This window comes from Macaca nemestrina, chromosome 2, assembly GCF_043159975.1.
Source record: "Macaca nemestrina isolate mMacNem1 chromosome 2, mMacNem.hap1, whole genome shotgun sequence".
In the NCBI taxonomy this organism is placed as follows: Eukaryota; Metazoa; Chordata; class Mammalia; order Primates; family Cercopithecidae; genus Macaca; species Macaca nemestrina.
The window spans coordinates 191,234,564-191,257,664 of record NC_092126.1 but is presented as its reverse complement, the minus strand read 5'-3'; the positions used below and the strand labels follow the sequence as shown (position 1 = coordinate 191,257,664).

General features: G+C 35.0%; 1 protein-coding gene across 2 annotated transcripts in view; it reads left to right on the top strand.

Annotated features, from left to right (window-relative positions):
- The window catches only part of CSNK2A2I (casein kinase 2 subunit alpha' interacting protein), a 128,047-nt gene that overhangs the window by 50,469 nt on the left and 54,477 nt on the right, over positions 1–23,101 (top strand). Inside the window, exon 2 of one of the 2 annotated variants that reach the window (XM_071092559.1) lies at positions 9,726–9,893. The exons of the other annotated variant lie outside the window; for it this stretch is intronic. The gene's annotated coding sequence lies outside the window, so the exon portion shown is untranslated. The remainder of the gene's footprint in view (positions 1–9,725; positions 9,894–23,101) is intronic. 2 annotated transcript variants of the gene reach the window in all.

The following is a 23,101-nucleotide window of genomic DNA, read 5'->3' as shown; positions in this document are numbered from 1 at the left end:
AAATTTGGATAAGGATAAGTTCAAAATTGTTTCAATAGACCTGATACACTTGATTGGATTCAAATGAGGCTGGCAAACAGACCAAAAGTCACCCTTACAGAAACCTTACATGTAGCATTTTTGGGTTAAGCATTAAGCATTTTGGTAAAGGTTAAACATCAGGTCATGAGATTTTAAAGATAAAAGCTCTATCCAACCCAGGATAAAGTTACTGCTGGAACATTCTCTGGCATAGTGACACTGACCTGGAACTGTTGAGAAAATGATGGCATGTATATGATACAAAAGAGTTAGTCATGAAGTTTTGTCATCACTTATTAAGCCGATAATGTAACATCCAATGAGACGTCTTCTCTGAAGGATGTATCGGTCACAAATATTTGATAAGAAAAAACATAGCAAAAGAATAAATAACTAAACCGACTGGACATTTCTTAATTTCACTCTAATTCTCTGGTTAAAAGTTATTTGCTTTGCAGGTACATTAATTCTATTATATGTGAAGGTTTCACTTATTTCATGAAGTATTAACTAAGGAGTTCTTGAGCAGTCTGAAATAATTAGTGCAGCAATATAAGTATCCGAATGTTTTTGCCATGGATTATTTTAAGGTCTTGGAACATTTAGGTTTCTGCATCACGTATTTTGCTTTTGATAGTGTTGCATATGTAGTATACTGAAGAAATCTGATGAATATATTTATAATGGTATTAATACAATTATTTTATTTTATAGATCCACCTAAAATGTAAAAATTAAAAAAAATAGTGCTTATTTAAAAGGAAATCTTCCCACATGATTAAGAATCTGCGTTCTAGAATCTAACTTCCCCGTGTTCAGCTTCAGCTATTTTCCAGCAGTGTGACTGGGGCAGATGACTTAATCTTTGTATAGTCAGTTTCTGCTTAGGCAAAATGAGGACAATAATACTTAATAGGGAGCTGCAAAGACCCAGTGAAAAGCCTATGTTTATCTCTATTTCTGTGATGTGTACATATGTACATATATAGAGAATTTTAGATACCCTGATATTAATCCCTAATTCATGATAAGAACTAAAAATGTTAGCCTTTGCCATTCTTGAGGATAATTTTTCAAACTATTATTTTTTTTTTTGCACTGTTGAATCATACTGTTTACTCATTTATTCCTGCAACAAATATTAACAACCTACTCTGTGCTACACACCGTGCTGGGTATTAGGCATATAGCTGCAACCCAAATGGACATGACACCTTTACTCACAGGTATTACAATAGAGAGCATAAAAGTAGTTAAAATATTTCAAAAGCAAATGCAAACCTGCAAAGTGAAATTAGTTTCTAAACATCTATATACCAAGGCAAACCTAAGCTGCAGTAGTTATTTTGTTGTTGTTCTTAAAGTTATATTTAAGATATGACTTCATGATTATGTGGATCATAGCCAGATGAAGAGTGAAAAATAAAACATACTCTAGGCTGAAGGTGCAGCAGGGACCAAGAACCAGAGGCAAGAAAGATAATAATTTGTTTGAGAAACTAATAAACTCATCATGTTTGGAGTGGAAGCAGTAAAAGGGAACTGCATTTGATGTAGAGGTAGAAAGTCATGAGACTGTGTACAACTTGGTAAGCCTCGTTGGAGATCACAGCTTGGGAAGTCATTGTGAAAATTTATGGCAAGAGTAACATGATCATGTATGCATTTTAAGACAGATGACTCTGAAATTAGATAATGAGGTGGAGGAAGGCAGCTGACTGGTTGCAGAGCAGAGGGATTAGTGAGGAGGTGATTGCAGCACTTTGTTAAAGAAATGATGGAGGCCGGGCGCGGTGGCTCACACCTGTAATCCCAGCACTTTGGGAAGCCGAGACGGGCGGATCAGGAGGTCAGGAGATGGAGACCATCCAGGCTAACACGGTGAAACCCCGTCTCCACTAAAAATACAAAAAATTAGCCGGGCGTGGTGGCGGCGCCTGTAGTCCCAGCTACCCGGGAGGCTGAGGCAGGAGAATGGCGTGAACCCGGGAGGCGGAGCTTGCAGTGAGCTGAGATCCGGCCACTGCACTCCAGCCTGGGCGACAGAGCGAGACTCCGTCTCAAAAAAAAAAAAAAAAAAAAAAAAAAAAGAAGAAATGGTGGTGTACTGATGAGCACTTTAATGGAAGAAAATAGGTAGAACCAATAACTTTAGGATGTAGAATCAAAAGAATTTGTAGTACGTTGGATGTGAGAAGGAATGACAACTAGGGAATAGCTAGGAACATGCCCCCAATTTCTGGATGGATCATCAGAGATTGGGGTGCCATTTCAACAAATAGAAAACACAGAAAAGGAATAGGTAGTACAGGGCAAACTAAAGCAATAGAAGATAATACATATTGTTTCAAACTGGAATTTGTGAAAGTGTTAGTGTCAAGTAGGCAGTTGGATATGTGGTTCAGAATTCAGGAGAGAATTCAGGAGATATATGTGGTCTGGACATAGGCAAATTGTTACGCACCCCAAAATAACTATTAGAGCCCAATGAAATGAATTAGGTATCTATAGGGATAGAGAATAGGGTGAGAAAAGAAGGAGATGTAGGAGAAATGTTGAGAAATTCATTGATGGAAAAGAAAGAACAAGCAAAGAAAGTGAAGAAGGAATAGCCAGAGAAATAATGAGAAAGCTAACAGAATATCTGACATGAAAATTCAGTAAAAAGAGAGTTCCAAAAAAGGAGGAAGCAGTCAGCAGTTGAAATTCTTTCAAAAATTAAAGTAAGGTACAATAAATACATTGTAATTTAATTTCGGAGAGGGTAGGACATTAGTGACTTTGATAAAAGCAGTTTCCCTGTATTTATGTAAGTTGAAACCAGATTGGAATAAACCGGAAATAAAAAATTGTGATGAATTGGAAAAAAGAGCAATCAACACATTACAAAAGTTTGGGTGGAGAGAAGAGAAATAGGATAATTAGCTGCGCTACTGGGTCGAGGAAAGATGCTTTTGTTTTATTTAATTTTATTAAGATAGGGCAATATGAACACACTTAAAAGCAGATGGGATGGAGGTTAAAAATGCAGTTGTGTTAGTTGAGAGATAGATAATTAACAGCACAAAGGTCAGGGAAGCGTGAAACAACTGGAATCTATCTGTAGAATAAAGGGGAGGATTGGCCTTGAAAAGGGATAAAAGGGATTTTGCTCTTTGTATCAGGAGGAAAGGAGAAAGAATGGGTATAGCTCTATGTGACATGTTATCTTCTGTAGTGACAATCGAAGGGAGTTTTGCATATATCTGCAGATACTGTGAGGTAAGATAAAGGATTTAAGGTTAAGCAGATTACAGAAGGTTTGATATAGTCATGTGGTAGAATGTGGAAGAAAGCATTTCAGGTAAACTTAGAGTCCTGAGAAATTTTAAAAGTCCAACTGAAGGCTATTACATTTTTTTATGTCAACTTGTGTAATAGTTAGATATTTCTCAATCTAGACTATAAGCATGGAGAAAGTGCTTAGTGTATTCACCCAGAGTTAGGGATTTGACATGTATGCATGGGAAAAGGAATTTTAGGAGTGGATAGAGAGTAGTAGATAAGATAATTTGTTGAATCAAAGTAGACGGGAGAATATAAACAAAGGTGAAGTTGATATAAATAAATAATATAGACAGGGTGGATCGATATAAATAATACACAAATAGATGGATGTGTACATACACATACATATATATGTACTTAGGGTAATGGTGTCATAGATTCAACAATATTTTAAAGACACAGTGTAAATGCAACAGCAGAGTAACATATACAGAATTTTAGGAGATTGTGGCCAAACTGAAATTTCTGAAGCAAGTTTTATGTGATTGCTTGGTATATTTTATGGTTAGACAAGTGTGTGGTTAAAATAAAATGGTGGAGAATGTCACTGGAGATGTAGAATTTGAGATGTAAAATTTAAAATGTAGAATTTAAAGCTGATAATGCAGTTTGACCAGAAAGCAGCAATGTGATCTGGGTACCAAGGTTATTAATGAATAAGAAAAATGACCAAGAGACGGGCGGATCACGAGGTCAGGAGATCGAGACCATCCTGGCTAACACCGTGAAACCCCGTCTCTACTAAAAATACAAAAAACTAGCCGGGCGAGGTGGCGGGCGCCTGTAGTCCCAGTTACTCCGGAGGCTGAGGCAGGAGAATGGCCTAAACCCGGGAGGCGGAGCTTGCAGTGAGCTGAGATCCGGCCACTGCACTCCAGCCCGGGCTACAGAGCAAGACTCCGTCTCAAAAAAAAAAAAAAAAAAAAAAAAAAAAAGAAAAATGACCAAGAGACTGGTAGACAGTACAGAGGATGAGGAGGGTTGAAGAGCTGAAATGACAGGCCACAGATGAGCAAGGGTAATGGTCTGAAAGCAGCACTAGGGGACAATGATGACAAAGACCCAATTCTACATAATTTCATGTGGTGTGAGGGGCAATGTGTGGCCTTTGCTTGAGAGAAATGTGAGGGATATGGTGTTCTCAGTAGATAAGTAGTTTACATTTAAAGTTGGAAGGTGTAGAGAGCATTCAGTAAAAATTTAACAACATAAACTGTGTATAAAAACAAGTGCAGACAGTTGTCTTATTTCTCTGGGATACTGGGTACATATAATGATATGTGTACATTCACCTTTGTAGCAAACTGCCAAGCTATTTTCCAAGGTGAATGTACCATATTCCATTACTAAATAAATTTATGAAAGTTTAATTTTATCCATATCATCCCCAATATTTGATGTTTTTAAGTTTTAGCCATATTAATGGATGGTGGTGTCTCAGTTTTAATTTGCATCTCTTTTTTAAAAATTTTTTGTTTTTCGAGAAGGAGTTTCTCTCTTGTTGCCCAGGCTGGAGTGCAATGGCATGATCTCAGTTCACTGCAACCTCCGCCTCCTGGGTTCAAGTGACTATGCCTCACTCTGCCTCAGCCTCCAGAGTAGCTGGGATTACAGGCATCCACCACCACGGCCAGCTAATTTTTGTATTTTTTAGTAGAGACGAGGCTTCACCACGTTGGCCAGGCTGGTCTCAAACTCCCGACCTTAGGTGATCCACCAGCTTTGGCCTCCCAAAGTGCTGGGATTACAGGTCTGAGTCACCACACACAGCCTTAATTTGCATTTCTAAGAAGGCTAATGATATTGTGCATTGCTTCACACATTTAATGACTATATATTTGCCTTTCGTGAAAACTTTAAGTCCTTTGTCCAGAGTTTTGATTGGATTTGTTTTCTTATTGAGTTGTAATTGTTGTTTATATATTCTGGATACAAGTCTTTTGTTCTAAAAGGAAACAACAGACACTGGGGTCTACTTGAGAGAGGAGAGGGTGGGAGGAGAGAGAGGAGCAGAAAAGACTACTATTGAGTACTGGGCTTAATATCTGGGTGATAAACTATAAACTACAAACCCCCGTGACACATGTTTACCTGTGTAATAAACCTTCAAACGTACCCTCAAACCTAAAATAAAAGTTAGAAAAGTCCTTTATTCTGTTTACACGTATGTGTTCATTTGTGTGCACATATGTTTAAATATACACACTCATATGCACACATGTATACACATACACACATATGTAAAATTTTCTCCTAGTTTCATTTTGTTAATGGTGTAATTTGAATAATAGAAGTTTTAGATCTTTATGAATTCCAATTATCGATTTTTATGGCGTTTCCTAAGACATCTTTGTTTATCCAATAATCATGAAAAATTTCTTTTTTTCTAAAAGTTTATAGTGTTAGCATTACACTTAATTCTATGATCCATTTCAAGTAATTTTTGAGAATGATATGAAATAAGGGTCAAATTTCATGTTTTTTGTAATGATTTCCAGTTATTCCAACACCATTTGGTGAAAAAATTTTTATTTTGTTTAATGACCTTACTACATTTGTGAACATAAATTAATCTTACCTGTATATCTAATTTAGAACTTTCCTTTCTCTGCCAGTGTTCCATATTCACTTTCAGATAATATAAATTTGCTAACTTTTTCTTTTTCAAAATTGTTTCAGCTATTTAAAATCTTTTGCATTTTTATATTAATGATAAAATCAGCTTGTCCATTTCTACAAAGAAAAGCTTGTTGGAATTTTAATTGAGATTGAACTGAATCTGCAGATAAATTTAGGAAGAATCAACATCTTAACAATACTGAGTCCACCAACTTATTTATTTCTTTTTGTCTCATATATTTTCTTTGAGCTTTCAATGTGCATGTCTTTCACATGTTTTGCTAAGTGTATTTCTGTTTCACATTTTTGTGTTATTTAAGATAACAGTATTGTTTATAATTTTTATTTTATAATCATTTCTTATAATTGATTACTTTAATTGGCGGTTATATTAAACCAATTTTTTTTGAGTGTCTGCTATATGCAGTCGCTTGCTTTATCCTGGAATTACCATAATTAGTAAAATCAGAGGCCTTCTCTGCCTATAAGTTTACGATCTAGGGGAAGAAACAGACATTGATGAAAGAGTCACACATTAAGTGCAATAAAAGAGGACTACCTACTTCTTTAAGGGATATAATCAAGTAACTTAACCTTAGGAGGAGAGTACAGAAAGTTTTCCTGTGAAAATGCAAGGTGTTCAAGTCTGAAGGATGAACAAGAATTGACTAGGTTAGCGAGGAGTGAAGCACATTCTAACCACAAGAAGGAACATGAGAAATGACCCGTGGTGGGAGGAAGCACAGTGAAGCTATGGTTCTGAGAGATGATCATGGTAGTTAGGAGGGAGCGAGGAGAAGCACAATGTTAGATTTTGCTGGATAGATACCTTAGTGGCTAGATAATGATCTTGAAGCCAAGTCTGTATTCTAAATGGCTTTATGCAGGAGCATAAGATTATAATAGTTACATTTTAAAAAGATCAATATGGCTGCCATGTGGCGAGTGGATTGGAGTAAAGCCGTAGTAGAATTTGGGAGGACAGTTAAGACTAAGCAATAGTCCAAGGTGGCAGCTCGAACTGGCATGATGAGTTGGAAATGGAGAGAAGTGGATATATTCAGGAGGTAATTTAGAGAAAAAGTACTAACAGAGTTAGTGATAGCTTGAATATGGCAGATAAGGAAAAGGGAGGAGTTGAGGATGGCATCAATGTGCCAAATGTATGACAGTGATATTTTTAAGAAAAACAAGAGGGCATGTGAAATAGATAGATGATAAGTGTGCTTGGTGCTCAGTAAATAGGTCTGAGTTGAAGACAAACGTTTACTGCCCAGTAGGGAATAGCTGTCCGGTGAAATCTTAGGTGAAGATACAATGATTTTAGTAAGAATTACAGAAAGGGAGAAAGGGCCACTCTCAATTCTTGTTCTTCCTCTTTCTACTTCAAATATATTTCAGCTAGAAGTATGTCAAGACTATCCTGTGCATCTTGTCTTTCCCCCTGAAGTTTCGAATTTTGTCAATTTTCTACTTTGATTTCTTACGTTTGTGCTACCTTTACAATAGTATACTTTGAATGCTGTACTTGTGACATTATTCATCTTTTATTAGTTTTGTCAAGTTCTATAAAGTTACTATTATTAACAGGAATAATGATGGAGAATAATTTGTCACAATGCTGATAATCCCTCATGTAACACTACAAAATTGACAAATAGAGATTTATTGAACAAGCATCTGAGCCGTCATATTTACTTTTTAGTGTATCACTAGAAAGATATAAAATATGAAAGAGTTTGCCTTAATTTAATAGACTTAGGAAGAAAAATTGAAAATGAAATAAGGGTGATGTGTTATAGTATTTATATTCATAAAATACTAGAATTGTTTAGTGTATATAATATTATGTTGGAAAACCAGCCTTTAAATTATTTATGGTTATTACTAGGATATCTCCTATCTCTCTTTTTTTTTCCCAAAATAACATCACAGTTTGAGGCATTTTAAGTCCAGATAGTAAGTATTTCATTTTACTAAAAGTGAAAAGTAAGAAGTGTCCTGATAATACATAAATTGTTCATTCCCCTCTTAGATGCCATCTACTATTTTATTTATTCATAAAGCAATCCTTAATCTGGGAGCTGAGCCAGTAAATTGATTTCATTTTCATTACTTATAGCAGCTTTTTGGATAAGAACCATTGTTCTAACTAAGTAAAATTGGGTAACTGTTTCCTGACAACCTACAGGAAAAAATATGATTTCCTATAATAAAACACTGAACTACATCCAACTCAGAGAAATATGCTGAATTCATAAACAGAAAATTAAATGCTTTAATGTAGAATGAATATAGATATTATGGCCACTGGAATTGTTCTTAAACTTGAGCTGCTATTACTTATGCAAAATGTCTATGGAAGATGAATGGCCCATTGTTGAACCCATTGAACAAAAAGCTTTGATTTCTAGCAGTGATTTTAATCAAGACTCATTATATGACTTAGAATAAGATACTTAAAAATTCCATGCTTCTGTTTTATCATGTGAACAAGAAAGAAAAATATACTTTCTCTCTGTCCTTGAACTCTTAAAGTTATAGAGAATATTAATGCTGAAGGACCCCACTAATATGAATGCAAAAACTTTATGATTAACAAAAATTATTTAAATCCATACACCAGTTAGATAAATTAATCCTAAAATAAATTGGGTGCGTATATACTTAAAAATTCTTAAATGCTGTAAATACCAAAGTATATGTTTCATCTTAACTAATGAAACTCTTTCCACCCTGCGGGGCTTATTGTTGGAAATAGAGAAAGGTCCCGTCTTGACAGAGAAGAGAAAGCATAGATGTCAGATATGAAAGTCAGGAGGCTTTCCTTAACAATTACAAGCTGAAAGCTAGTCTGGCCATGAAGTCTTGAGATGCTATAAAAGACATCTTGATTTATCTTCAACTAGGAGCCTTATATAGGGAGACAGATAATTCATTATTTGTGGTTGTTCTTCATTCTTACACTTTGATGGCAGGGAATATTTATGCCTCTCTCAGTGCTAAAATTTGTGTAGCTTTCAGTCTCTTGAACATATTAATGCTCAATAGATAACTGAGGAAGAAACAATATCAAACCAGATATCCACTCACTTATCCATAAATGATTTGTTACAGAAATAGTAACTATCTTAGGTGTAAGGGTACAAAGATGTATCAGATGCACATAAGGAGGTCTGTCAGAGAAGAAAGACAAATAAAAATATATAATTTTAACAAAATATTAACTTAAAAGGACATGAACATTGATATAGGTGGTGTTTTTTTAATGAGGCCATTTTTGAGGGATGCATTCCTCAAAAGCATAAAGACTGAAAGCATTTTGGAATTCGTTTGGAAATATTATGTTATTGTGAATTCTGTTACAAAAGATTTTATTATTTTCATTCATAGAGCAAAATGGTTGTCTGAGGCTTTATTGTTAACATTTTGAATACAATTTATTGACTTAAACATTTGAAAAAAATATCATCTACATTCTAAAAATACATATGTCACTAATATGAGGAATATTTAGAAATGTTTATCCAGGATCAGTTGAAAAGAACTAGGGTAGCCAAAGTCCTCACTCACTCTGCTCCTGCATCCAAAGGTCGGACACAAAAATACAGACCAATAAGAGTTTAACTTTTATGTCAATCTTTCATTCATCCTTACATTTATTCATTTGATAAATGTTTATTAAGTGTTTACTATATGCTGGTAAGGTGCTGGGCATTGGGCAGGAAATGATAAATGAAACTGATTCTTCCTGGCAGAAATATGGCAGGCACACAGGCCTGAGACTGGAGTACGGCTTCCTACTTCCTCCTTCACAAATCAAAGACAGCAAGCTCCAGGGTGCTAATCCAACTGAGCTGCCACTCCAACTACAATTAGCGAAGCTGGACAAGAAGGGAGAGATGGAAAACCTGCCCCTAAATGAGGTATCCTCACCTCCTGTGTTTTCCAGTGAAGTGAATTACGAAGGCGAGTTCAGAAAGAAAAATGAACTGGGGAATCTGAATCTTGCCTTGAGGCATAGAACTGACCAAGATTAGCAAAATACCTCCCAGAAATTACACAGAATGCACAACAGAATGAATACTTGAGGAATCAAAAAGCAAAAAGTATAAAACATTATTATATAATGAATATCATGTAATAGAAGCGTCATAAAATGAAGCATATAATGAATATTTGAGAGTAGAAAAGTAACATCTGTCCTTGTTTCAAACAATGGTAAATTACATACTAGTGGCAAGGTAAATAAATACTAGAGAAGTCTTGGCTCAGAAATCTATTCAAGGTAGCATAATTAAGACTTCAGAGGAATGTTATTTTCTGAGCCAGGCAGAGAAGGGCAAGTTATTTCATTCAATATTTAACAAATACTTGCCAAGAATCGACTCCCTGGCAGTGATGAGACTGGTGGCCTTACTTCTAAAATGGAAGGTTGAGCTGAATGATCCTTGTTAGTGTGAGCCACTCACTACGTAATCTAATGCTGCGGGAAATTTTGGTAGGTGGTAGCAATAGGAGCAAGGTGTGGTAGGCAGAATCATCTGCAAAGGTTTCTGTGTGCTAATCTCTCAAATCCTTGAGTATATTATCATAGATGGCAAAAGGAACTTCACAGATGTGATTACATTAAGAACCTTGAGATAAGATTATCCTGGATTATCATAGTGGACCTAATCTAATTGTATAGGTCTTTAAAATTGGAGATCTTTTTCTAGTGTGGTAAGAAGCAGGGAGATATGACTACGGAAGAATGGTCGGCAAGATGTAACCTTGAAGGCTTTGACGATGGCAGAATGGAACCACAAACTAGGCATTAGAGGTGGCCCCTAGAAGCTGAAAAAAGAGCATAGCTCTAAATACACCTCGATTTTCGCCCAGTGAAACCCGTGTTAGACTTCTAGCCTACAAAAATGGAAGATAATAAATTTGTGTTATTCTAAGACACTAAATTTGTGACTAGTTGTTATATAAGCAACAAGAAACAAATGTAAAAGTGTTCATATAAAGATAATATGGTTCATGATGCAGAGGGAGAAAAGTATGGAATAATCTGATGAATAGAAGTTAAGGAATCAGTAAGAAAATTTGACTGAGGTGTAGGATATATGTAGAAGAATAACAGAAGATGAATTAGTATAAATAGGTTGAGTTAGGTTATTTTGGTTAAGGCCTTGAAATACGTGCAATCTTTTTTTATAATGAAAAATAATATTAAGTATCATTTGTTATTGAGCAGTATATCATTTGTATTCAAATATTAGTCAAAGTATTTAATACTATTGCTCTTTGTTTTTTGAGAAGTCATTAAAACATAATTCACAAAAGTCAAATATAAGGCCTTATGAAATGAATAATAATATAGACTGCTTACTTAAAGAATTAATTCTGATGATTTCACAAGAGCTTATGTCTTCTTTATAATTTTCAAAATAAGATTAACTCTGGGGAACTATCATTATTTAAATAAAATTATGACCATATGCATACACAACCTATATGATTATTTGAATTGCAACAATGACAATGAAACGGAGGCCTATTAGTTAATAGTCTTCAGTTCTTGTAGCAAGTGTATGGTATCTTATAGCAATTTTCATTAAATTATAAAACAAAAACTTATCTCCTAGGGACTAACCTTAGAAGCTAAGATACCCTTTGCAGAAAATTTAATTCAGAACAGGTTGTGCTGCTACTACCATGGAAATATGAATGAGGAGATAAAGTAAGTCTTTTAGGAGAAAGATAGGTTTGTTAGGATTATCAGGCTCTAAATGGGGAGTTAATAAAATCCTCAAATCCTGCTGCTGTATTAATGAAAAAGACTCACTTGCAAAATCTCAGTGGGACGTTATAATCTTTGCCATGTCTTAAGTAGCTAACTAGTCCAACTTCGCAACTGAGTGTATTCAAATGGGCTTTTCTTAAGAAGAAGGAAAAAAGAAGAACACAGGGCAAAAAAAGATGTGAGGGGGAGGAGGAGAGAATGAAGAAGCAAACAGAAGGATTTCCAAGGAAGCTAATATTTATAAAAGTGTAAATTAGCTTAAAAATCTGATTTATTAAGTGAGCTCTTTTGACGATGAGAAAAATGGGATGGGGTAACTGTCTTTCCTTGCTTTTGAAAGAGGGGCAATCTACTATGTCTTTTTTTTTTTTTTACCATTCTTTTGGCAACTTGTAGATATCATACATCATAACATTCCACATAGGTACAAAATGGGTGAAATGGAAATTTGTTAAGCTACATCACATTCGTAACCCAGTAACTGACTGCTTGGAAGACGTTTATTTGAAAATTTATTTTAACTTTGGCTTTTAAATAAAATCTAAACAATGTTATTTGATTTTATGTTCACCAAAACAATTAACATTTAGAAAATTCTGGCAGCACCACGTGCTTGTGCGAATATAGAATAAAGGGAACTCTTGTATGTTGGTAGTGGTTGTATAAATTGATGCAAATTTTGAGAGCAATTTGGCAATATCTAGTTAAGTTGACCAGGATCCAGCATTCTGATTCTAAGTGTTTCAGAATTTACTTCAGAAAAACTCTTGCATATGTGCACAAGAAAATATGCAGAACTGTTCAATGTAACGTTGTTTATGGTAAAAAAAACTAGAGACAACCTAAATGTCTGTTATTAAAATTGGATACGTTTATATACAGCAGTCACAATGAATAATGAAAATCAATACAAAAATGTTGAGAGAAAAAAGCAATCTCTTAAGAATTTATACAATATGTTACCTGTTATTTCAAGTTTGGAAACGTAAAATAATATATGGTGTGTATAGACACACACATATATATATTTGTACATAAAGAGTATACTATATATTTGTACACAAAGAGTATAAAAACAAGGATGGGAAATATGCACTTCAACTTCAGAACAGTGATTATATCCAGAATGTAAGGGGGATGATGGCATGGAATAGAATCAATTAGGTTGCTCAAAAAGGACTTTGATCAAACCTTCATTTTTTGATGTCTTCTCACAATTATCTAAAGAAAATGTATTAAAATGTTTATTAAATCTGAGTGGTGGGTACAAGGTGTTTGTGACATTGCTTCTGTGTATTTTCAAATTCAAACCAATTTAAAATTAAAGGGCCATCTTTAATTATTTAACGCTATGTCCTAATGATCTCATGTATAATCTATAGCGGGTTTAATTTGTGTTTTTTTATGTGGTTCTGTCAATCCTAGTTCAGTGTCAGAATCAAATTTTTCACTTCAGACAATTTACCTATATTCTTACCTAGACTGTATGCTCATAGCGCAGGAAGGCTTTCCATGACCATCATGCATTTTGGTGATCAATTTGCAAAACTATTTCTCAAGTATTTAAAAATATCTATAAAACTAGCCTCTGCAATATTTTTATTAGTTTTTTGTTCAAGATTAAATTAAATGCCCCAAAATATGATTCATTAAGTACAAATTCTAGAAAAATAAGGTCACCATTGAAAAAAGTAACTTTATTCTAGACTGGCCAATTTGACTTATGGAGATAAATGTATTCCATTTCTGAGAAAAAGATCAGCTTGTCATTAGAGAATATCTTACTCATTGACACCAAGGGATTGTAATGGGGCAGCTTTGTTCTTTTATTTTCATCCTTGGTAAAGTAGCCTTGATCCCTTAGCTTGCTTCATTACCGTCTTTCACAATAAATCATCAGCCCATCACAGACAGCCATTTAGAAAGCAATAATAATAATAGTTAACATTTAAAGAGCTTTTATTATTTGCAGCACTGTGATCAGCACTTTACATGCATTATCTCGTATGATTTTAGCTGTTATTTACTTTATCTAGATGAAGGAGCTCAGGCTTAGAGGGATCAATGAAATTTCAAAGAATATAAGAACTGTAGGCAAATGATAGCATAATTCTAAATTGTTTTAAACAAAATTATTTCATTTGGAGTTTTGTAAATGTGCTAGTGAAAGAAGTCAATGCTTTGGCAAAGAAATCTGGAAAGAAGTTAATACTTGATGGTGAAAAGGGAGGGCTGCTGGGTATGACACAAGGGCAGAGACACACATGAAGTCTTCTAGCAGATGGAGGTAGATTCAATTCCTTTCTGATAATAGTGGGAGACAAGTTCCACATACTTGGTATATTTCTTTTCTTTGGTTTGCATATAACTTGAGGGTCTCTTTGGAAGAAATGAAATTTTAAGTAACTGGAAACAAGAGAGAACAATGTCGGAAAAAAAAAAAGTTGAAGGAGGGATGGTTTAGAATGTGCATGGCCTGTGTAACGGATAGTTTTGGGGAAGAGGCTCATAGACAATTGTCCAGGAAAGGTGTGGGGCTGCTAGTAGACAGAGTCAATGCAGAAATTCAGTGAAATGGTGAGAAACTCAGATAACACCAATGGAAATTCTGCAAAAGTCTCCTGTTCCAGCCCCGCAAATTAAAAGGATTTCAGATTAAAAGTGAATATATTTCAGAGACTGCAGTAATAAGAAAATCCTCAATATTCACATGCAACTCATATGGTTAATGCAATATATATGTTACGTGTTAGATCAGTGCTGTCTAGGAAAACTCTTCCTCTAGCCCAGGCCCAATTGGAATAGGTTTACATGAAAATAGCATTTTTTAATTTAAACTTGAGTCTGTTTAACACTTCACTCCTTCAACCTTCCCTCTTTTTTTTTTTTTTTTTTTTTTGAGACGGAGTCTCACTCTGTTGCCTGGGCTGGAGTGCAGTGGCCAGATCTCAGCTCACTGCAAGCTCCACCTCCCGGGTTCTCGCCATTCTCCTGCCTCAGCCTCCCGAGTAGCTGGGACTACAGGCGCCCACCACCTCGCCCGGCTAGTTTTTTGTAGTTTTTAGTAGAGACGGGGTTTCACCGTGTTAGCCAGAATGGTCTCGATCTCCTGACCTCGTGATCCGCCCGTCTCGGCCTCCCAAAGTGCTGGGATTACAGGCAACCTTCCCTCTTTAAGCTTCAGTCTTTCCTTTTCCTCTCCATTTACTCTTTTTTTCTTTCTAGAAACATGACTTTATAACCTATTATTATCCATACAAGTCTGTCATTCTGGGTTGTTCTTCCTCTTGTGCAGTGTTAATACTTTTTTGCCCCTAATTCTTAAGTTGATGTCTTCTTCTCTTTGAACTTTCATTCTATTTCTTCCTTTGTCCAAATATCACCCCTCTGCCTTCATGTACTTGTTTAGATGGAAAAACATCATTTGTGTGACTAAAGTTTAGTCAAGCTTCTGAACCTTCTACCAGCCTATCTGTTTACTTCTTTGTAAAATCCAGTTTTAGCAAGAAGCTTGCTAAGTCAGTTTAGTAAGAACCCCCTGTTCCTGATATTGGATCACCCTCAATATCTGATCAGGCTCTTCATCCTCCACCATTCTTTAGGTGATGCTTGATTGAGCTAGCCTGCTTTCAACAAGAGTCCTGCTAGGTTGGTTTAACTGGAATCCACCTTTACCTTGATGTTTCCTCTTTGTAATTTTCCATCCATGACCCCCACCTGGTTCTTTCACTAAAAATTCCACTTGCCCATGCTGTATTTGGAGTTGAGTACAATCTCTTTCCCGCAATGCAAAATCTCCTTGCAGTGGTCTCTATACCTGTCACCATGTTCCCCCAACTCTTTGAATAAAGTCGGTCTTATCATCTTTATATGTCCTGAATAATTTTTTCTTTAACAGGATCCATCCTTTGCCCTTCACCCTGCTACTTATTCAGGGAGACTGACCTGTATATCAAGAGGTCCTTTTAACCTCCAATGAGCTTAGGCAGGATGCTTGCTACAAGAGATCAGAGGAAGAGGAGAAAGGTCATTGAGTCCATTCCCCTGCCTCCTTCCCTGTAGGATCACCTCAGGTTGACTCTGCATCTTGATCAAAAGTCAGAAAGTGTGTCAAAGTAGAATTCTATACAGAGCCCTCTCTTTGGCTTTCAGAAACCATATTACCTTCTTCGGGTTAGGCCCAGGAATAATAATAGCTTAGTGATTTCTAGCCCTGGACTCTAGAAATATCTCTTGTCATTTCTTTATACCCTGCCCATACCTTGATAAGTATTGATTAAACTCTCTTGCAATTATTTCAATTTGAGCATGTCATATATTTCCTGTTAGAACCCTGACCAAAACAACCATTTTAAGGCACTTTTCCTTTATTTCAGTTTTCCCTGATTTGTCCTAAGCACCCACATGCCTATCATGTGATTAGCACTCTGTTTTATTCTTTATTCCATTAGGGGGCTTGTAGAACAAAAATAGTTTAGGATGAAAAGTCTAAGCATTCTAGTATCAACTTTGCCATGTACTAGCCATGTGATTCTAAGTAAATCATTCATTTCCTCTGAACCCAGGATTTTTTTCATCTAAAAAAATGAATGAGTTATATTAGATAATCACTAAGATTATTTTCTGGTTTTAAGAGTCCATAAGTTCATAAAATAAAAAATACATAATCTTTTAATTAACCTCATTGATTGGTCAACTCTATCCTATGCTTTTATATTATATATAAAAAATTCAAATAGAAGAAAATAAACCTGAATGATTTCAAGATATAAAAAGGCTAATTTTATATTAAAAAAACAAAATAAATGGCTACCATGATTATGTTGCTTTGAAATTGAAATTTAAACAATAAAATTTTATCCAAAACTAGAAGCAAAATAAGAAAGTTAACGGCAGGTAGTTACTTTCTTAATGCATATTGGTTATATGTACTTTGAACCTTTGGAATTCAACGAATACAATTCAGTTATATTTTTAGGCATGGGCTATGGGAAATGCAGTTGCTTTAAATGTTATCTGTAAAAGCTTTAGCTGGCAGTTGAACTTTTTCATTTCGTTTTTCTCTTATCTCTCTAGAAGTGAGGAGATAGTTTTTTGAAATATATAACATTCTAAAAGGGGGGAAGAAACACTCAACATTCAATGAACAGATCTTAGGGAATGCTTTGTTCCTATTTCAGCTAAAGGGCATAACACTGATTGAATGATTTTAAGATGGGATTTTTGGCGACTGTTCCATTGGACTTCATATTAAAATACCAAAAACATAATATGATAGTAGTGTTTCCAAATAAAATTGTGCATCTTTCTTTGGCTAGAAGGTGGTTTTTTTTTTGTTTTTTGTTTTTTGTTTTTTTCAATGAAATGAAACAAATGCACCTGTATAGTTAAAATTCTTTATTTTTGTTGGGCCCCAGAAAGAAAAAAAATGTATGTAGTATTCAATATTTAAATTCCATACTTGTGGCAGACCCATGTCGCCAAGCAATTGGCCACAGCATCCAGTTTCTGTCATGGAATTTGCCCTGTGGAGATCACGGTGTAGCTCCACTCTCAAGTGGCCAACACGGAGGTGAGGGGGCGTATTGCATTTGCTTTGCTTTGGCTCTGGCTTAGGAAAATTGCTCAGGCAATTGCTTTCTGTAGCATGTAATGCTGTTAGTTCCTATCCCACTGCTAACAGCCTCTCATCCTCAAGTAGACCACGAAGCGAATAAAAGAAAGAAAACTACTTCTTCTGCTAACCATATTGGTCCAGTATCAATAGAACACAGTAGCTTTTCAATCCTACTTTCTCAGACTCTGTGTGGATTTGAGGGCACCAGAGTGGAATCACTTACTCAATCGTGTGCCAGGTATTACCCAGCATTATACAAACATTCTTTTCCTAATATATGTTTTAGAAAGAAATAAAATCTTCAGAAAAGTTAAAAAAAAGGACGAGGAGGTTCTGAATGTATATTTATGCATTTCTTGACACATTTAGTATGTTAAATGTGTGAATATGTTTTTATGGACTGAATACAAAACAATATTATGCTAGTAGATTCAAGCCAGCAAAACAAGGAGTGGACATCAAAATGTGAGCTTCTTGGTGGCATATATAGTGCTGAAAATAACCTCTTTTCACTTTTGGAATCATAATCACTACACCTAATGGAGGTCAGTGCGTCATGCCTACCCTCCATACAAACGGTGACAGGTGGCCACACAGGCTGAGAACACACACATTTTACTGTTTTAAATGGCTTAGAGCTTCTTTCATAAGCAAAGCTTTCTTTACTGTAAAGATGATATTCTTTGGAAGAGATGAAGAAAATAGCATACAATCTATTTATCTATTTATTTAAGACAGAGTCTTGCTCAGCCACCCAGGCTGGAGTGCAGTGGCGCGATCTCGGCTCATTGCAACCTCCGCCTCCCAGGTTCAAATGATTCTCCCGTCTCAGCCTCCCGAATAGCGGGGATTACAGGCACCTGCCATCATGTCCGACTAACTTTTGTATTTTTAATAGAGACGAGGTTTCATCATGTTGGCCAGGCTGGTCTTGAACTCCTGAGCTCAGGTGATCCACTCACCTTGACCTCCCAAAGTGCTAGGATTACAGGCATGAGCCACTGTGCCTGGCTGCAATCAATTTATTTTTGTATGTAAGAAATTAATTTTAAAATATACAATAAAACAGTATATTCAGTTGAACAGAAATAAATTAATTCGCCAGTACTAAATTCATTTCTTAAGGACAAATTGCCCAGAGAAAAGAAATAGAAATAAGACAGGAAGAAATACTCAGTGTTCAATGTCATGTCTACTTAGGCAGTTTTCATAAAGGCAACAAAGTAAAGGAGATGTAGGCAATAGAGGCAATAAATGAGGTTTATTTATTTTTATTGTTACCACAAGTCTGACAACCCTCATTTAGATTCTAATGATTTGTTTTCCTGAACTCAAAAATGAAGTTCAGTCTCCTTGTCTATTAGAGTAGTTGTTTTGTTGACAGACTTTTCATTATGGAGATAATATTTATCTCTCAATACTTTGTGGGGTGGAACCAAAAAGGAGAGTAGCGATGTTTCTACTAAATCAGCTGATTAACCTTAGTATAATAAAAAAGAAAACTTGAACTAGGCTTGATAATTCGAAATAATACCAGTGCCTGACCAGACTCTCAAAACTGTTACTAACAGAAAGTAAAGCACTCCATTTACTTTATCAACATAAAGTGCTCTATTAACTGTCCCATATAGGGTGGAGCAGTATAAATTCCCATCTTTCTAAATGTGTATGTTCAAGATTGCCCAATGAAAGAGGGAGGGGTCACTGTGATCTGGAATCTGCTTCTATGCCATACTGAAAACCTCTATTCCATTATTAAATGGTACCACACTACTCATCTCAAGGATTTGAGTATCTAACAAATTAACTGGAGGATTCCCTTATGTTCTGTTGTTTTTTTGGTGGTCTCATGATCCAAACCAGTTTTAGCAAATACATAAATTTATCATAACTTTAGACTCCTTGAAATTTAATCAAAATAAGTCAGCCACGACCACTACTGCCAACTGAGACCATTGAAAAGGGGCCCAGGAATAGTGTAATTAGTTGCCATTACGTGGCTGCAAGCCTGCAATTTTCCTACTGACTCTGACACACAGCATTGCTTAAGTAAGTATTTGCACGAAAACTAGTGATAATTGATCCCCTTCTGTGTCAAGTGTCTTCATAACTTTAAAAATTAAAGATGCAGAGTGTCTCAAGTGGTTTGTGTAGGCAATTTGATTCCAATTTTATTATCACAGTGGGTCCATAATATGCATGAAGTGTCCTTTCTGATTAGCCATGCCTCAGCAGTTACTTCCTCTATTTCTGTTTTTGCTTCTCTTTCCCTACTTCTGTTCTGTCCTCTGTTCTGTCTCCTGTCCTAATCCAAGCTTCCTCACATTTTCTGAGAAAATGGAAGAGGTTGCTTGCAGAATTTAGCTAGCTATTCAAATTAGCTGCCCAGAATCAGGATGGGCTAAGACATGGTAGCATTCCATGCTAAACTAGCTGCCTCTGTTACATGCAAAAATGATTTCTTTCTTCAAAGTTTAGGAGGAAAATGTCTAGGTGATCAGGTACAGAAGAAAATTTTGCTGTAAACAGAATATTTTTTTCTCAATTCTCTCAGTATCAAATTATAGCGAGTGAGGCAAATAGAAAGAAATTAGTTTATTTAACAGAATGTATAGGAATAAAAAATATTCTTAGGACAAATTATAGCACACATGCACAGTACTATTCATAAGTTGCATATGATTTAAGAAGCAAGTTATTTAGTCACAAGATCATTTTGTTTAATTTTGTTTTCTTCAGATTCTTTTCTATTTCTATTTTTGCTGCATCTCCTGTAAAGTCGGTGATATTGTCTTTAATTTTCTATCAGGATATATATAATTTATTTTATTGACCACTTGTAAAATGAAACAATAAAAACTCAAATTATCCTTTACTACAGGAACAGTTATGAAAGCAATGATGGTATTTAACTTCCGTAACAAATGCATCAGGATGACATATTTTTAACTACCCTAAGGCCATTGTCTGTGCCTGAATTAGGATCATTGTGTGTTACAAGAGACCTTCCACCCAACAGTAGCTGAGAAATCCTAGCTGGACTAAGTCGATACGTCAGAAAACTCTGAAGTCTTCGATATAAATATTACAAATTTTGTTACAAAATGACTAAAAACATATGGGGGTTTCACTTTATTTCACAGGAAAATGTGGCTCACTGAGCTCAAAAAGAAGGCTTTGTGCATGAAATCATGAAAACTACATGGGGCGATAACTTTAATCAAATCCCAAAGCTTAGAATATCCTGACGATGACCCATCTCCATGTATTTCCAAAATTGGGGGAGCTTTTTTTATGGAGTGATTTATTCCTATAGCTATTCATAGAAAGAGTCTGTTCCTTAAGGTACGTGACAACCTGCATTCATGCTTGAAATCATTGGGACTCAGATGTTTATAAAGATCTCTGAAACTTCTGAATTCTTTTTCTCATTTGTTGCCATGTGAACCAGTCATCCACTCCGGAAGCTCTCCTGCCACGGAAGTCTTTTAAAGCAACTTATCTTTTGTGGTCATCTGATTGACAATGGTTCAATAGATCTTCAAAATGATTGCTTATAAGATTATAGACTTTGGTAATTACCTGTAAAACTTGCCGTTTCAGGTTAAATATAAATAATTTCCTAAAGTTTAGTCATTTTTTTCTTATTCTAGTTTCTATTCTCATTATTGTAACATGAAATCCAAATATGAATTTAATGATTGTTAAATGGTGCCATTTGATTACTTCCTTGCTCTAATGACAAGAAATCAACTTCACAATGAGTTCTTATCACAGTGGTGTTTTATTGTATGAATTCTGGTGATAAAAACTTGACGTTGGGAATCCAAAATTACTCTTTAAAGACTTGTGTTATATATATAGAGCAAAACAAACACCAGTTGAATAAAATGTTAATGTTGTCACCAAAATATAAAGTGATTTCTCATTTTAACTGCAGATTGAGTAAGACATATTTGGTGTTTAAAATTACAAATGTTTGTGTTGTAGTGTGTGAAAATTAGCTTTTTACCTTTAAATTAAGTATGCACTATAAATTTCCTTATACAGTTGAATTTTATATTTTTTAGTCATTGTAAAGTGAATATGAAAATAACTTGATTAGAATAACATTTTCCTTTTTATTAACACTAATGAGAACATCAAAGAAGGTGATTAAATTAAAATGCATTTTCAAGGTATGGTTGTTTGTGGGGTACAGAACAAATCTGTTTTCTTCTAATTTTGAAGCAACAGAGGCCATCTTGTTTCTTCCTACTTGAGACATTCTACAATGTCTACACATGACATAAAATTTAGTTCTATCTATCTATCTATCTATCTATCCATCCATCTAACTGTCTCTGCCTCATCTCCCTGCATAATGAATAAGTTCTTATAAGCTCGGATTATAAGTTTATGACATTAAATAGATAATAGTATTTTAAAGATTCTCACCTAATTGAGTCTCTGCTCAGCCACTAAAATCAGCAACTACACGGATATGGATTTTGTAGGAAAAAGTTATTTAATTCATTTAAATTTAATTTTAAACCTGATAATTCAGTTTGTGAAAAAATTTTAAGTTTGTTTGAAACAGCTCGGGTATGGGTATCTACTTTTTCAGTGGTACGTTTATTAAATCTAAATATATGCTAAGTACTGCCGATGAAAATTTAGTGTCTGAATTGAGATTTTTTGTGAGAAATACATTACAGATTTCAAACGCTTATAAAAATATGAAACATCTAATTAGTATTTTATTTTATATTATTAAATATATTTAAACATACAACAAGAAAATATTTTAGAAAGGTAAGCTTGAATAAAAATGTCATTAAAATCAATTTAGCATGTTTCTCCTTACTTTTTAAAATGTGCTGACTAGAAAGTTTGAACTTACTTGTGTGGCTTGCATTGTATTTCTATTTGACAACACCATTCGAAGAATACCCCAAGAGAAAGGGTAATATAATATGCCCTATATATAAAAATAAATTTGAAATGAATTAGGAGAGTTTGGTGTGAAAAATAAGTCATAAACAACTATGATAGGTACTTTATTTTTGAAAGGGTAATAGTTTTATCAGTACTAGGGAAAAGGAATAAATTGTAATATATTTATAGCTTTGACTATATAAAATTAATTGCTGACTTTGTGAGTTTCTATGTGTATATTTTGAGAATCCATCATGAGTAAAATTAAAAAGCGACAGCTCACAATGTGTCCACAGCAGCTCCTCTTGCCTTCCATGGATGGCAAAGGCCTTCTACTTAATTCTCTGCAGTGGATAGCATTGGGATCATTCTTCCTGACCTTTATTTCTTCCCTGGACAAGGAGAGGCTAGTCCCATTCCTGTGACTGTATCAAACCTGATCTTTCTCTCCTTGGGAGAGTACATTGCTTTTCTTCATTCCTGTTTTGTGATAAGTTTCAGTTATTGGGAGTGATTTATGTATGCTTGGGTACTCACATGTACTTTTTAAACTGCACATTTCTGCAATGTTTGTGGCTAGTGGGAATAGGAGCACAGTCTCGTGCCACTTGACAGTCATGTGACAGAGATACATTTTGAGAAATGTGTAGTTAGGTGCTTTCATTGTCATGAGCACATCGTAGAGTGTACTAACACACACCTAGATGGCATAGCCCATTACATACCTAGAGCATAAGATGTAGCCTATTACTCCTAGGCTACAAATCTGTACAGCATGTTACTGTTTTCAATAGTGTAAGGAGATAGTGACA